This window comes from Myodes glareolus, chromosome 9, assembly GCF_982192425.1.
Source record: "Myodes glareolus chromosome 9, mMyoGla1.1, whole genome shotgun sequence".
NCBI classification, from domain to species: Eukaryota; Metazoa; Chordata; class Mammalia; order Rodentia; family Cricetidae; genus Myodes; species Myodes glareolus.
The window spans coordinates 90,090,600-90,104,127 of record NC_142034.1 but is presented as its reverse complement, the minus strand read 5'-3'; the positions used below and the strand labels follow the sequence as shown (position 1 = coordinate 90,104,127).

General features: G+C 48.8%; 1 protein-coding gene across 2 annotated transcripts in view; it reads right to left on the bottom strand.

Annotated features, from left to right (window-relative positions):
• The window catches only part of Kcnip1 (potassium voltage-gated channel interacting protein 1), a 378,573-nt gene that overhangs the window by 219,968 nt on the left and 145,077 nt on the right, over positions 1-13,528 (bottom strand). The window lies entirely within an intron of this gene.

Sequence of the window (13,528 nt, the reverse complement as noted above, 5' to 3'; positions counted from 1 at the left end):
CTGCAGTTAGAACAGCGGGTGGCACTTGAGTTAGTGCCCTAGGATTTAGAAAGCAGTCTCTCTTCCATGACCTCCCCCTTCCAGTGACAGGAGTCCTCGAGCCTCACTGCAGATTTCCAATGAAAAGGCAATGAATGATTGGGGACCTGCGGCCTCACCTCCTGGTGGCAACCGATGGCAGGTGTCTCTCTAGAAAACTCAGCAATTTCCTCTTCCCCGGGCCCAGCTGCCTGTCCATCTTGTCTGTCTGGACTTGCACTGAGAATTCCATGTGCGTTTGCACTGAGATCCCCCAACCCAGACTGCTCCCCAGATCCCTGTCCAGTCATTTCCTCTGCATCACACAGGCGCATGCTGTGTTTGGAGCTCACAGCCTCCCTCAACATATGGCTTCATAAACACGTACACATATATACTACCCTGAACATATGGACGCGGGTCCCTCAAGCCTACACAGACATTGCTATGCTGCACACAGACAGACTCCCAATCCATAATACACCCGTGGGAGTGCATCTGTAAGACCCCAGCCAAGATTCTCATGTGCACACGGTGCAAAAAGCCATCAGCTCTTTCTCACACACATATAAACTCACACATACCGGAAGGCAGTCTGACTCCAGGCATATATGACAATGAGGAGAGCAACCTCTCATCACCTAGACCATCAGCTGCCCCTCAGGGCCACACGTGGCCTGCACCTTGGCCCAGGGACTTGAACAGCATGCTTAACCTCCACGGCACTTAACTCTTGCCCAGATTCCAAACTGCGACCTATTTTGGACAGCAGGGGAGGTGCACTTGGAACTATATGCTCCTTTTGGTTGCAATGCCCCTTGCTGTGGAATCACATGACCCGTGTGGCACAAACAAAAGCCCCAAGGGCTAGTTAGGTCAGGCCTGCCAACACCATGGAGAGAAACTGAGGCTTGTCCCTAACGAGGAACTTGCCTGAAGTCCTCCAGCCAGAACTTGGGGTTAGGATTCATTATCCAGGGTTGTCTTGTAGTCTCTATGGTCATTCATGTTGGCAGACGCGGGCACGAGGACTCTAGGCTGAAAAGGCCACATCTGGCTTCCACCCAATTCAAAGCCTCAGCTCTCCTCCAGATGTCTCAGACTCGCCCAAGCCCTAGAGAATGATGGACATAGGAACTGGTTCCTGCCTCTTTCCAATCCTCTGGGGAAAGAGAAGGAGGACTGGAGCGAGGGCTCCCAGAAGACAACAAGTCTAGTGTGACTCAAAGAACAGAGGGGGCCTCTCTGCTGAGGAGAGCATGGTACTGTCCTGGGGGGTCTTAGCCCGTTTCTCAGGGATGCCACGTGGAGGTATGACAAACTGCTCCCTGGGGCTCTGCCAGTCATATGACCTGAATGCCCATAAGCAGGGCAGAATTTGAGAGATTACCAAAGGCCCTCTCTCACTTCCCCCAGACAACCCTCTGAAGAAGCAGCCTACAGAGGAATCTGTTCGTTTTACAGGCCAGACGTGGCTAAGTTCCTCCACAGGTATTGCATTTGGTTGCTTCTGGGCCATAGGAATGATATGAAGTCACCAATATGAAGCCCCACACACTGAGCCTTTTGTAGCTTGGCTTCTTTCACTAATTCTCCTTCTCTATTGGTCGCCTTTTGGGGGATCTATCCACACATGCCCTCTCTATTCCCCCAAAGTGTCCTCTATGGCCCTGCCCTAGGACCTTTGCATATTCTCTGCCTAGACTATCCCTCATCCCTTTCTCTGTCTGGTAATCCACTGCCCACATTTTTTCTGTTCTACATCTTTACCAGGGATATCTCCTGGTCTCCAGTAGGGAGTTTCCATGGCACTTGAGGCTTCTTTTCCCACCTTAAAGCTCATTGTCTTTTTTTCTATCTGGCTTTACTGGGGACTTGCCTAGAATTTCAGAGGGTGAGTCTATGCCCTTCATGACAGGAAGCACAACAGCAGGGAGAGAGGCCGGAAGGCAGGGAGGCAGGGAGGCAGGGAGGCAGGGAGGCAGGGAGGCAGGGACACAGACAGGGAGGCAGGGAGGCAGGGAGGCAGGGAGGCAGGGAGGCAGGGAGGCAGGGGGGCAGGGAGACAGACAGGTAGCTGAGAGCTACTTTCTTATGCACAAGCACCAGACAGAGAGAGCTAACTGGGAGTGATGTGAACTTTTGAACCCTGGAAACCTAACCCATGTGACACACCTCCTCCAACAAAAACAGACTGCCTAAACCTTGACAATTCCACCAACTAGGGACCAAGAATTCAAATACAATAATCCATGAGGGTCATTCTCATTCAAACGACCACACTCAGTTATCAATTAATTAATAAAAATGGACGATTTTTAGGTTATTCTTGACCACTTGAAGAAGCACACTTTCTCAAGTGAAGATTCGTTCATTCACTCTCTCTCACTCATTCGACTGTGACAACCAAATAGCTATGCTCACAATAGCCCATTAATTATTGATATTATTGTAAGGAGCAGGTATTATCTGCAGATAAGCACCACATACATGCACACACACACACACACACACACACACATACACACACACACACACCCCTGCACAACAGAAGAGCAGATATCACGTGGAAGATGTTCACAAGGATGTCTGAGGAATGCATGGAGAAGAACATGAGGAACCAGAGAGAAGGGAGGCAAAAGCAGCCCCCCCTCCCTCCCCTTGGGAAATTGCCGCACAGCAGCAGACTATGTGGGGAGGGTAGGGGCTGCTAAAGGAGCAGGCCATCCGTCCCCCTGACTGCAGGGGTTACCTGTCTTGCAGTCTCTGACTAGGAGTGCTGTCTACCATGACAGCTTCATCCTGTTGATCTCACCTGAGACTCAGGTCTGCATGTCCCTCTACTCTTCAGGTGAGCTTGCCTGCTTGTACCCTATTTCCAGCCCTGACTCCCCTCTCAGCTGTCCTAGTATGAAGCAAAATTTCATGTGCCCCAAATTCATCAAATTAAGGCTATAACCCCAAGCCTGGCTGCATTCGGAGACTGAGTCTCAAGGATAATAATTCAGGTTAAATGAGGGCATAAGGGTAGAACACTGGTTCTCTCTCTCTCTCTCTCTCTCTCTCTCCCTCCATCCCTCTCTCTCTCCCTCTCTCTCTCTCCCTCTCTCTCTCCTCCCTCTTTCAGAAAAATTCCAGATCCACTCCAGGCTCCCTGCACACACAAAGATGGGTGTGTATACAGTGGCCATTTGCGACCAAAGATGGAGACCTCCCCTGACTTTAGCTCTTGACTGTGGACTTCATGTAGCTGGAATTGCAAGGGACAAGTCCCTAATGTCCAAGCCACACTGAGCATGTCCAGACGACACCCTCAGAATGCTCTGGAAACAAGGCTTACCTCCAGACACAAGCTTCTAACAGTACTCCGTTAGGGGATTCCCCAGAGGCTGTTGGGATGGGGAGAAGGGGTGGGGTGGTCAGAGGTCTATAGGGATCCTAGGAAAACATGTGACTGTTTGTCTGAACATATTTAACATCAAGCCTCTTCTTCTCCCTTCCTCTGCCCGCTCTCCTGCTCTCTTCCCTTTCTTACTTCATTCCTCTGTTGTCCATCTCACCTCTCTTTGTCCCCTTCTCCTTTCCTTCCTACTCATTCTTCCCTCAACCTCACATCTTCCCGTCCATAAGGTCAGCGGCAGTTCCCCCCACCACAAACAGAAGTGACGAGGCATCAGGAATGCAGAAGCCAGTAGGACTGAGCTTGGATCCACACCACCCCTTGCTGTGTGACTCTGGGCATGAGGAATTCTTTCTCTGAGCCTCACTTCCATCTTGTACAGTATATGGACTTGTCCCTCGCCCTGCCGCTGAGAGGTTGGTGAGATGCTCCTCACAAGGTCCTCAGTAGGTGTCTGATACATGGCTGAGCCTATGATCGAGGGCGGACACCTGCTGCTCCTGCCGCTGTGGACCAGGCACAGCGCTGCGTGAATGGGTACAGAACTGAGGAAGCCTCAGCTTTCCCCCATGGCTTCCATCTCTGCTCTTCATCTGTCGGGTAGCAGATCTATTCTTGGGGTCCCCATCTGGTATTAAGACTGAGATTAGTGAAGGCAGAGAATGAGGTTGGCACCTGATCATGTGCAGTGCAGTGCTGTGCACTGATGTCTTGTGCCATTTCCCAAATGTTCTGCATGCATAAGTCAGGCCTCCTCAAATAGACTGGGAGCTTTAGAAAGCAAAGGCCGAGCCTCCTTCTTTGCATACATCCCCATCCCTGCTCCACCCATGAAGCTAAACCTGGTCCAGAGCCTCCTCTAGTCAACCCGACACCACTCAAGATGGAAAGATGACTTTCTCACTTAGCTTCCAGGGCCAAGTCCTTTCTATTCAATGTGTCTCTGGGTGTCCACGTCCTCATCTGACATATGGGTTAGCATGAGGACTGGTCAAGGCCGATAAAGAGAAAGAGCATTGGTCCCCTTCCCAGAGTGCTCAGTGGGTATGTTGTCATTTACCTGAGGGTTCACTGAGTTATTCAGTCTTTGACTTTGCACGTGTTCAATGAGCATCATTTACCTGTCCCTCCTGATCACATGAGTTCACATTGAGGAAGCAAAAGCAAGAATCCCTGAACCCAGAGAGCTGCCAGTGTATGGCTGCAGACTAGACTGTCCGTCCATTAGATCAACTGCTCACAATCTCAGGGCATGCTGGAAAGAGAGAAGGATGCTTGGAGTGGCAGGGGCTCAGAGGATCAAAACAGGACAACCCTGTGCAGACTGATGGTACAGCTGCCGTGAACCTTCACAGGTTGGGGAAGCGAATGCAACGTTCAAGTCAGGGTGTGAGTTTCAGATTTGCTACGTGACCTTGGCCAAAGTATCTAACCTCTGGGAGCTCCCCATCCCCCACCTTTCATTGACAGGACAAGGGTGAAGCTGAAAGTGACTAAGATTATCAAAGTGCCTGGTGGGAATCCCTGGAGCTAGATGGTAGTCCTGACTTAGAAAACATCGCCCCATGCCTCAGTTTCCCCTGCTGGTCCCTTTGCATATATCCCCTCTGTCTCCTGCAGGAAAAAGAAAGGATCTTTGAATGGCACTTGGGCTCAGGACGAGCATCCTCTCAGGCAATGTCCCTGTGCATCAAGCATGGCCTCATCTGTCGAAGCTGATCACGCTCCTTTGGGAGCAGAACTAATGTGCATTGCAAGGGAAGGGCAGAGGGAGTTGGGGACACCCAGACTCACAGGCTCTGCCACGTGTCCTGATGGCTGCACTGCCTCAAGGGATCCCCCTTCGTGCTCTAGCACAGCCTCCACCCAGGCCGGCTGAGTTCAGACAGAGTGCAGCCACCCACGCAGCCGAGACTCTGGCAGCAGAGTGCTGAGTTACCCAGAGCCTGCGGGGGAGGGGGGATTCCTGGAGGCTTGATGCCCACACTACGCTAAGAACAGGGTAGACACTTCACAGGCCTTGACGGAGTGGCTCTCCAGGGATGGGCGAGGGAGGAAGGGTAGATTAAAATCCGTTCAAACAATCAAGTGTCAGGAAACACTGTAGACATTTCCCCCTAGAACAACCATGTGTGCACGGGCACACACGCACACTGAACAGAATCCACGGCTCTCCCATGAAACACATTTGTGGACATCCGGGTCAAGAAACTCCACTCATGGAAGTAGGAAGGCACACGGTTCATTTGTCTCTGAGCTATGTGACTTCAACTTTATAAAGCCCAGTTTGCACATCTGTAAAATAGCCATGATAACTCCTAGGGTTCACTAAGGGCAGCATGCAAGGGCTTCTATGGAAGGTTTGGAGGGCTTCAAGGCTCAAGGTCACTGTAACCTTGGCGCTAACCTTCTGCCGTCATCAGCCACATTCAAGTGAGGGTGCTGAGTGGGTGCCTTGTGCTTGTCACCGCCGAGCCTGCCTTGGGGCTGACAGGTCTGTGCTTACTGTGCCACTCGTGAAGCTGACCAAGAACTGTCACCTCCCAGCCATCCCCTGGGAGCGGTCAGAATCCAGGACACATGGTCTAACTCTGGCCACTAGCCAGCCCCACTCAGAAAGAATCCTAGGATTAAGTCAAAGTTGAGACCACTAACGTCAGAGACTAGGTCAGCCTAGGAAGATGAGAGGCAGGGTAGAGGAGTCGCACACAAAGGGTGAGCATCAGAGGAAGTGGGGAGCCAGGGATGAGGCTCTGAGTGGGGACGGGGCAAAGGTGAGGGAGGCCACGGGTCATCTTCCCTCCTCTGACTGTGGTGTTAAAGGCAGACAATCAGCGTGCTCCTGTCTTCCCCAAGTGTGTGCTCTCCTGCTCATCATCGTGGGCAAGTGTGTTCATTTCCTGGCACTATTCTTGCCTGGTTATGTAATCATTACATTAATGAGGGCAGCCGTCCTCCTTGGAGTTCTTACCATGTTCTAGTCACATGCCTAACCTCACTTAATCATCTCAATAGCCCCATGTGGCCGGCACTTTCATTAGCTCGCATTTAGTATATGAGGCACCTAAGGCGCAGAGAGGGTGCTAGCCTGCCCAGTGTCACACAAGATGTGAGTGGTGGAGCTGTCCTGCAGTTCAGTCCCTCTGCTTTTGGGGCCCCCAATTCTCCCTCCTGCCACTCTGGCAACTGGATTTTCCTCTGGGGAGGCAGAAGCACACTGGGGACTGGCAGACATGGTGCATTTTCTCAGAGTTGAAAGATAGAAATCAAGCGAGGGCACAGGGTCCTGGACCCTTTGACTGACAAGTCCCACTCTCAGGGCATTCCTAGGGCTCTGGGGCTGCAGTCATGTCCACAGCCTGAGAGGGCACATGCAGGATGTGTTTGCTTCTGCGGCTTCTACAAATGAAGACCCAGGAGGAAGAGATCACAGAAGGAAGGATGGAGAGGCAGTCAGAGGACCTGATGATTAGGCATAATACCAGCTCTAAGTGGATGAGTGTACAGCACTCTACCGGGGCACTAAACCTGTCAGCAGGCTCCAGTTCCCAGTGCATCCAGCTACCCGGGAGTAAAGCAGCCCTGGCTGAGAGATGGTAGGACTCCTAACACCATTGTGCTGAGGCCTGACCCCGGAACAAGGTCTGCACAAACAAGGGAATATAAAGCTGGGAGATAGTCATTGACTTTGTTATTTCCTGTAATATATTACCCGGATCCACGCTTGAGACCCATGGCTTCTACTGCCTGAGCTGACGTGACATAGAAACAGTGGGTCACTTTCTTTAGTTTTGACTCATGGAGACTTAGCATGGTATAAAAAGCCTGGAACAGTCTCTTATTGGTTAGTATGAAAGTAGCAGAGGGAGATTTCATTGCTGACTGTCTGAGGAGCCTGGGGGTTGGGGTCTGCTTAGCATGTTGGAATCACAGCCTCCAGTGGGATATGGAAGCTGAGAGAAGAACCCCGAAGACTGGATTTGCTAGAGTGATTTCCCAGCTACAGCCCTCTCTCTGTAGAAATACTGCACAGATGCTGGCTTCATGCCTGCATGAAGCAAGAGAGTCTTAATCTGGCAAGGAGAAGAATCATGCCCCTGAGCCAGAGACTGGCTGGCTCAGAAGTCACAGAGAGACAGCAAATGTCTGGTTGAAGTCCACCTCTACTGAAGTACTCCAAATACACAGGTAATGTTGGAGACCAGGTATCTTAACTTAACCCTAACTGTGGCTTCTCTATGACTGAGAGAAATGGGACCATGGAACAGAAATTAAAGTTCAGCCGGTTGTGAAACAGGCAAAGCAACATTGCCAACACATCAGAGTAATCAGGGATCCCAGCAGTGTCCCCGTGGCAGGTAATGCTCTCTTCACCATCTCGTAGATGAGCAAACGAGATGCAGGTGATGGCATTTGCCCCAGACGCAACCTTGGCCTGATCTACAGAGTGAGGCTCTGAGCTCAGCTCTCTCTGCCTTCAAGGCCCAAGCTCTCCTCCATGCATATGGGAAGGAAGCCAGAGGGGAACAAAGAGTTAGGGAAAAAGAGGGAGGTAAATGCATCACCATGAAGAAGTGGGGTGACAAAGGCATTCGCTTGTCTTCCGGTTCTTGAGAATGGCTCCCTTGCATCGCAGAAGAGTAGCTGGGGAAAGCCTTTGTCTTGGATGACAGCATAGAATCCCTGCATATGGCCCAGCCCTTCCATGGGCGGGGTTTGGGGGGTAAGAGGAGAATTCAGTAGCTCCAGCAGCAGTAATGATCCAGGAAGAATTGCGACATGTAACCAGTGCTGAGCAATTGCTACCATCCTTTCTCCCCATGAACTGAGGGAGAAAGTAGGAAGCATGGAAATCCAGGCTGCTGCTCCCCTTTTTGTGTTCTATATGAAGTCTTCCTTGTTTCCACAAGATGGCCCTGGCAATGGTTGCCCACTGGGCTCTTTCTGGTTTCTGTTGTCTCGTCTTGCACTGAGCTGACCCACAACATCCGAGTGTGTTAGGTTCATCCTGGTGCTGAAGTTGCTAATTCATAGTCCTGGGCTCAGTTCTGGGCTGGAATGTTCATGATGCGTTAGTATTCATATTCACAGCACAGGGCTGTTCCAGATGGACAAATGCTAGGCAGAGGAGCCTCATATTCCACTTGGTGTGCAGTGCAGAAGAGATACAGTTCATGAAGAATTAATGATCCTGAATGCGAGGAGGCTTAGGAAGGCAAACGACCTGAGGCCAGATCCCTACAACCAGCTTCCCACACTTGCTGGGGTATCTGCCATCTGTGACGTATAATCTCTTAACCACTTCCTCCTCCAGCAATTTAGTCAACGTGGGGTCCCGCTTGGGGTCCTGCTTGGCCTCACTTGTCCTGGGATGGCCCCAACCAAAGATGCAGAGAGAGGTAAGATAGGCATGAATCTTTCCCTCAGGAAGCTCACAGTCCTGAGGAGAACATTTGAAGACAGGCCAATGGCATTCAGATAAGAGGGGACATTGGCTTAGAGGAGGGGCATATAATTTAATTTAGGAAAGAAAAACGAGAGGGCAAATGGACTAGGCAAGGCTCTTCCAAAGAGTTGTCTGAGTTGAGCCTTGAAAGATAGGGAGCTGGAGAGATGACTCAGTGGTTAGGAGCACCGGTTGCTCTTCCAGAGATCCTAAGTTCAATTCCCAGCAACCACATAATGGCTCACAACCATCTGTAATGAGATCTGACGCCCTCCTCTGGTGTGTGGGCATACATGGAGGCAGAATGTTGTGTACATAATAAATAAATAAATCTTAAAAAAAAAGAAAGACAGTAAGAATTCACCAACCAGAGGCCATTGCCAACAGCTGATTTCATTCACGGACCTCCCTTTTCCCCAGCACCAAAGGAGTCAGTCTACTTCAAACTCATAGAAAGAGCCTATTGGGCCAGGCAACAGTGCATCACGAAACCCATTTATGGCTTCCCCAAACCTAAAGCAGAACACAACAGATACAAACGCAGATACAAACACCATGAGTGGCTTAATAAAGCCTGTGGTTCATGATTGAAACAAGGATCTGAGTCAGTAAGAAGCAACTGGATCATCTGAAAGCTCTGAGGATGGGCCCTTCCCAGTGTCCGTAGGTATTAGTCGGCGCTCTGTCACAACAATAACTGAGGAAATTAATTTACGAAGACAAAAGGTTTACTGTGCCTTGGGCCTGTGGTGGCACACTGCCTTCTTATTGTTTCTGTTGTTGTAAAACACCCCAACAAAGGCAATTTAAGGGTGGAAGGTTTTATCCAGCCCATCATGGCGGCAGCAGCTTCAGGCAGTTGGTCACAATGCACTTGCAGTCAGGAAGCAGAGGGAGATGAATGCCATAACCCAGCTCACTTTTATTCAGGCCAGGATCCAGTCCATGACATGCTGCTTCCTACATTTAGGGCAGGTCATCTTCTTTTACCTCGCTTACCCTAATTGGAAAAATTCCTCATAAGCACGCCCAAAGTTTTATTTCCTAGATGATTTTAAGTCCCATCGAGTTGACAGCACAGTCAGACACCACAAGTCTACCGCTTGTCCACTTGATACTCAAACAAATCACTTGAAAAATTACGTCGTTCGTACCCATTCTTTGTTCCCAGAGGCTCATGACCATCTCTTAATGCAAAATGCATTTCAGTCCAACTTCAAAGCCATCTACATCTTTCAACAGTTTAATGCTGAAAGTATAAATGTAGAGTCTCTCCTGAGACACAAGCAATCTCTTAACTATGAACTCCTGTACAATCAAAAACAAGTAACATAGTACAACTATACAATGGCACCGAATAAACATTCTCTTCCGAAAATAGAAGGCTATAGCAAGGTCTAGTTAGAGCAATGCAACACCAAAACCCAGCTGGTACAACACCGACTCTTGCAGTTTCATAACCATCACTTCTGGCCGGGACTCCAGACGAAATCTCCTGGGCTCCAAATGGCTTAGCTCTATCCTCTACTTCCGGATCTGCTGCTTGTAGCACACACAACCTTGTTCCTGGATAAGCTTCACTGCATGCCCACTGCTTGCCCAGGAGATGTTCCACAGTTCCGGTACCTCCAGCATCCTGGGGTCACAGCTCCACATGGTGGCCTTTGAGGGACTTCTTGTAGAGACTCCCACTCTGACATACATTGCCTGACCCCAGCTGCTCTCTGAAACCATGAAGAAAACCCTCTGTGACCCTCCTTATAATCTTTTTCTTTTATGGAAATGCCAGTACCATAAAGGTGATGCAGCCAACCTCTGCTAGGTTCTCAGGAGTGTGAAGAATAGGCATTAGTACAGAGAGGAGGGCGACGGAGCCTGATTCCAATGAAGCATGGGTTAGTAGCCTTGTGTTCTGATCTTAGGAAAACACCTCCCTCGGTAATTGCTTTCGAGGAGCAGAGAAGCCCTTCAGCTGCATTCTCTGTTTAAGTTCTCTCTATTGAAATAAATTTGTATTTTTCAAAGTGAGAGCCTTTGACGGGTGTCATTTTACACCCCATCCCCAGGCACATTTGTACTGTCCCAAGACAGAGGCAGGACATCGATCTTTAACAATTATAGCCTCTTTCTCGGCTCTCTTTAACAATTACAGCATCCTTTGCAGCTCTCATGGCTGTAATTTTTAACTTGCTCAGGCTCTTATCCTCAACAAACTGCACATTTTATTTTTATTTATTCTTCTTTCATATATTACATCCTGTCCCAAGTTTCTACTCTCTCCTCTCTTCCCAGCAACTCCCACCCCTCTCCCCCAAATCAGTAAAGGTCACGCCTCCCAGGGATACCAACCAAACATGACATATCAGGTTGCAATAATACTAGGCGTATCCCCTCATATTAAGGCTAAAGAGGTAACCTAGTAGGAGAAAAAGGATCTCTAAAGCAGGCCAAAGAGTTAGTCACCCCCACCCTGTTCCCACTGTTAGGAGTCCCACAAGCACAACAAGCTACACAGCCATAAAATATAATGGAGAACCTAGGTCAGAGCCATGCAGGCTCTCTGATTGTTGGTTCAGTCTCCTTAACGGTGAGCCCCTACGAGCCCAGGTTAGTTGATTCTACAAACTGCACGTTTTTAGTCGGCCAACCTTTATGCTCTTTTCACTACAGACTTGGATAAAGAGCAGTAGACAAGAGCCATATCACAGCCTGACTGTTTCTCTGTCTTGAAATTTCCACCCATCAAACAAATTAATTAGTCCATCAACTTTAAATTCAACTTCATGCAAGTTCTCAGAACATGGACAGAATGATGTCAATACATACACATTGGCCAAAACACCGCACAATGGTCTTTAACCCACTCACTTCCCAATAGAGCTCATGTTCCATTACCAAACATCTTGATCCAGGTCTCCACTTTCCATGTTTCTCTCAGCATTTTTATTTCCCAAGCTCTCAACAGAATGGTCCATTTAGCTCTGCTTCCAACGTGTTAAAGTGCCAAACCCGTCCACATTGTGGTCGCAAATACTTCTGAAGAACCACACAGTCAAGTTTATCACAGCAATAGCCCCCACTCTGTGTGTTGTTTTCTTTATTATGTTACTTTCTCTATTGATAACATGAAATGTCTGGCTTAAAGCAGCTTAGGAGAGGAAGAGTTAAATTTTCATCCCTGGAAAACAAGGTTTCTCACGGCGCTACCCTGCCCAATGCTAAAAGGGACTTGGGATGTCACACTGGGCACCTTGTTTCACAGCTGGTCTGGAGTGAGCAGGGAGAGGAATAGAGCTGGGACTGTATGCAAGGATGGATTCCGGCATGATTTAGAGTATTAAGATATTTCACATCCATGACTTTCCCTCTAGAGCTGGACTAAATTTACTCTTCATTTTCCATGAGGCACAACACCATGGGTACACGAAAAGGCTTCTGCCCCAGAATGTTCCTCCTTTCCCTTGGATTAACTTTTTTTTGAGAAAGTTGGCACTAATGTGGAATTGAGGCTAGAATATAAATGACTGATATTGTATCAGGAGCCAGATTGCCCAGAGTAGTGATTAACAATTGTCTAGGGAAGTGTATTCCTAGTGTCAGCACACAGAGGTCACTTCAAGGTGGGAGACCCAAATCATGACAGAATCCAAAGGCCATTAGTAATGAGGAAGGGTTCCACATGTAACCAGAAACATAAATCCGACTGGGGATTTGTACCAGACAACTTTCTCTTGACTTCTGTTGGAATGTCATCTTCCATTGTGCAATATGTTCATCCATCCATCCATCCATCCATCCATCCACACATTAACTGTTGATTGCTATCCACTACACACCCACATACACCTGTTTGTGTTGTTGGCATCGGCATACATCCACGACCAGCCCTGACATTTTTCTGAAGCCGAGAACCTGAATTCTGAAAAGGATAAGTTTTTTTCAAGTACAGTATTTGGGGTGCATGAAGTTGGCAACTGGTTAGGGGAGCAGTGACCCAAGCAGTGAAAAGAAGTGGGTTTGATATACGCAGGTGCAGGGAGAAGGGTAATGGGGCAGGGCCACAATGACAAGAGGAGGTAGAGAGGCCAGGAGGCACAGAGTGCGAGGTCTTCAGGGCATGACTGGGAATCTCAATTTTTGGAGCAGCGAAGAAGCCCTGTGTAGTTTTCTAAGTAGTATTTTTGTCTAGAAAGGGTTATAGACTCAAAGGCAATGCTGGTGAGTGGTGACATCTTGCATAATGTAATTAAGTCAAATCAGGACCTGCCGTTGGCACCAACCACAAGCCAGGCTCAGCTCTCACTAATCTTGCTGGTTCCCACTTGGCTGGGCATGTAGTTCTGAGCCATGTCTCACTGTGGATTTGTGTAGCCAACATCAGTTAAGATGTATGGTATGGTATGGTATGATATGGATGTATGTAGTAATATTTCGTTTTTATTTTAATAAGTAAAGCTTGCTTGAAGATCAGAAAGTAAAAGAGCCACCCTCGTCAACCTTACAGACCAGGTAGTGGTGACACACACCTTTAATCCCAGTAGCCACACTAGTTTGCCACAGAAACTAGGAGGTAGTGGTATACGCCTTTAATCTCAGCACAGAAATAGATTATAAGACTGGAGGAGACAGCTCTCAGGTAGTCCTATCCTGAGGATTCTTGGAGG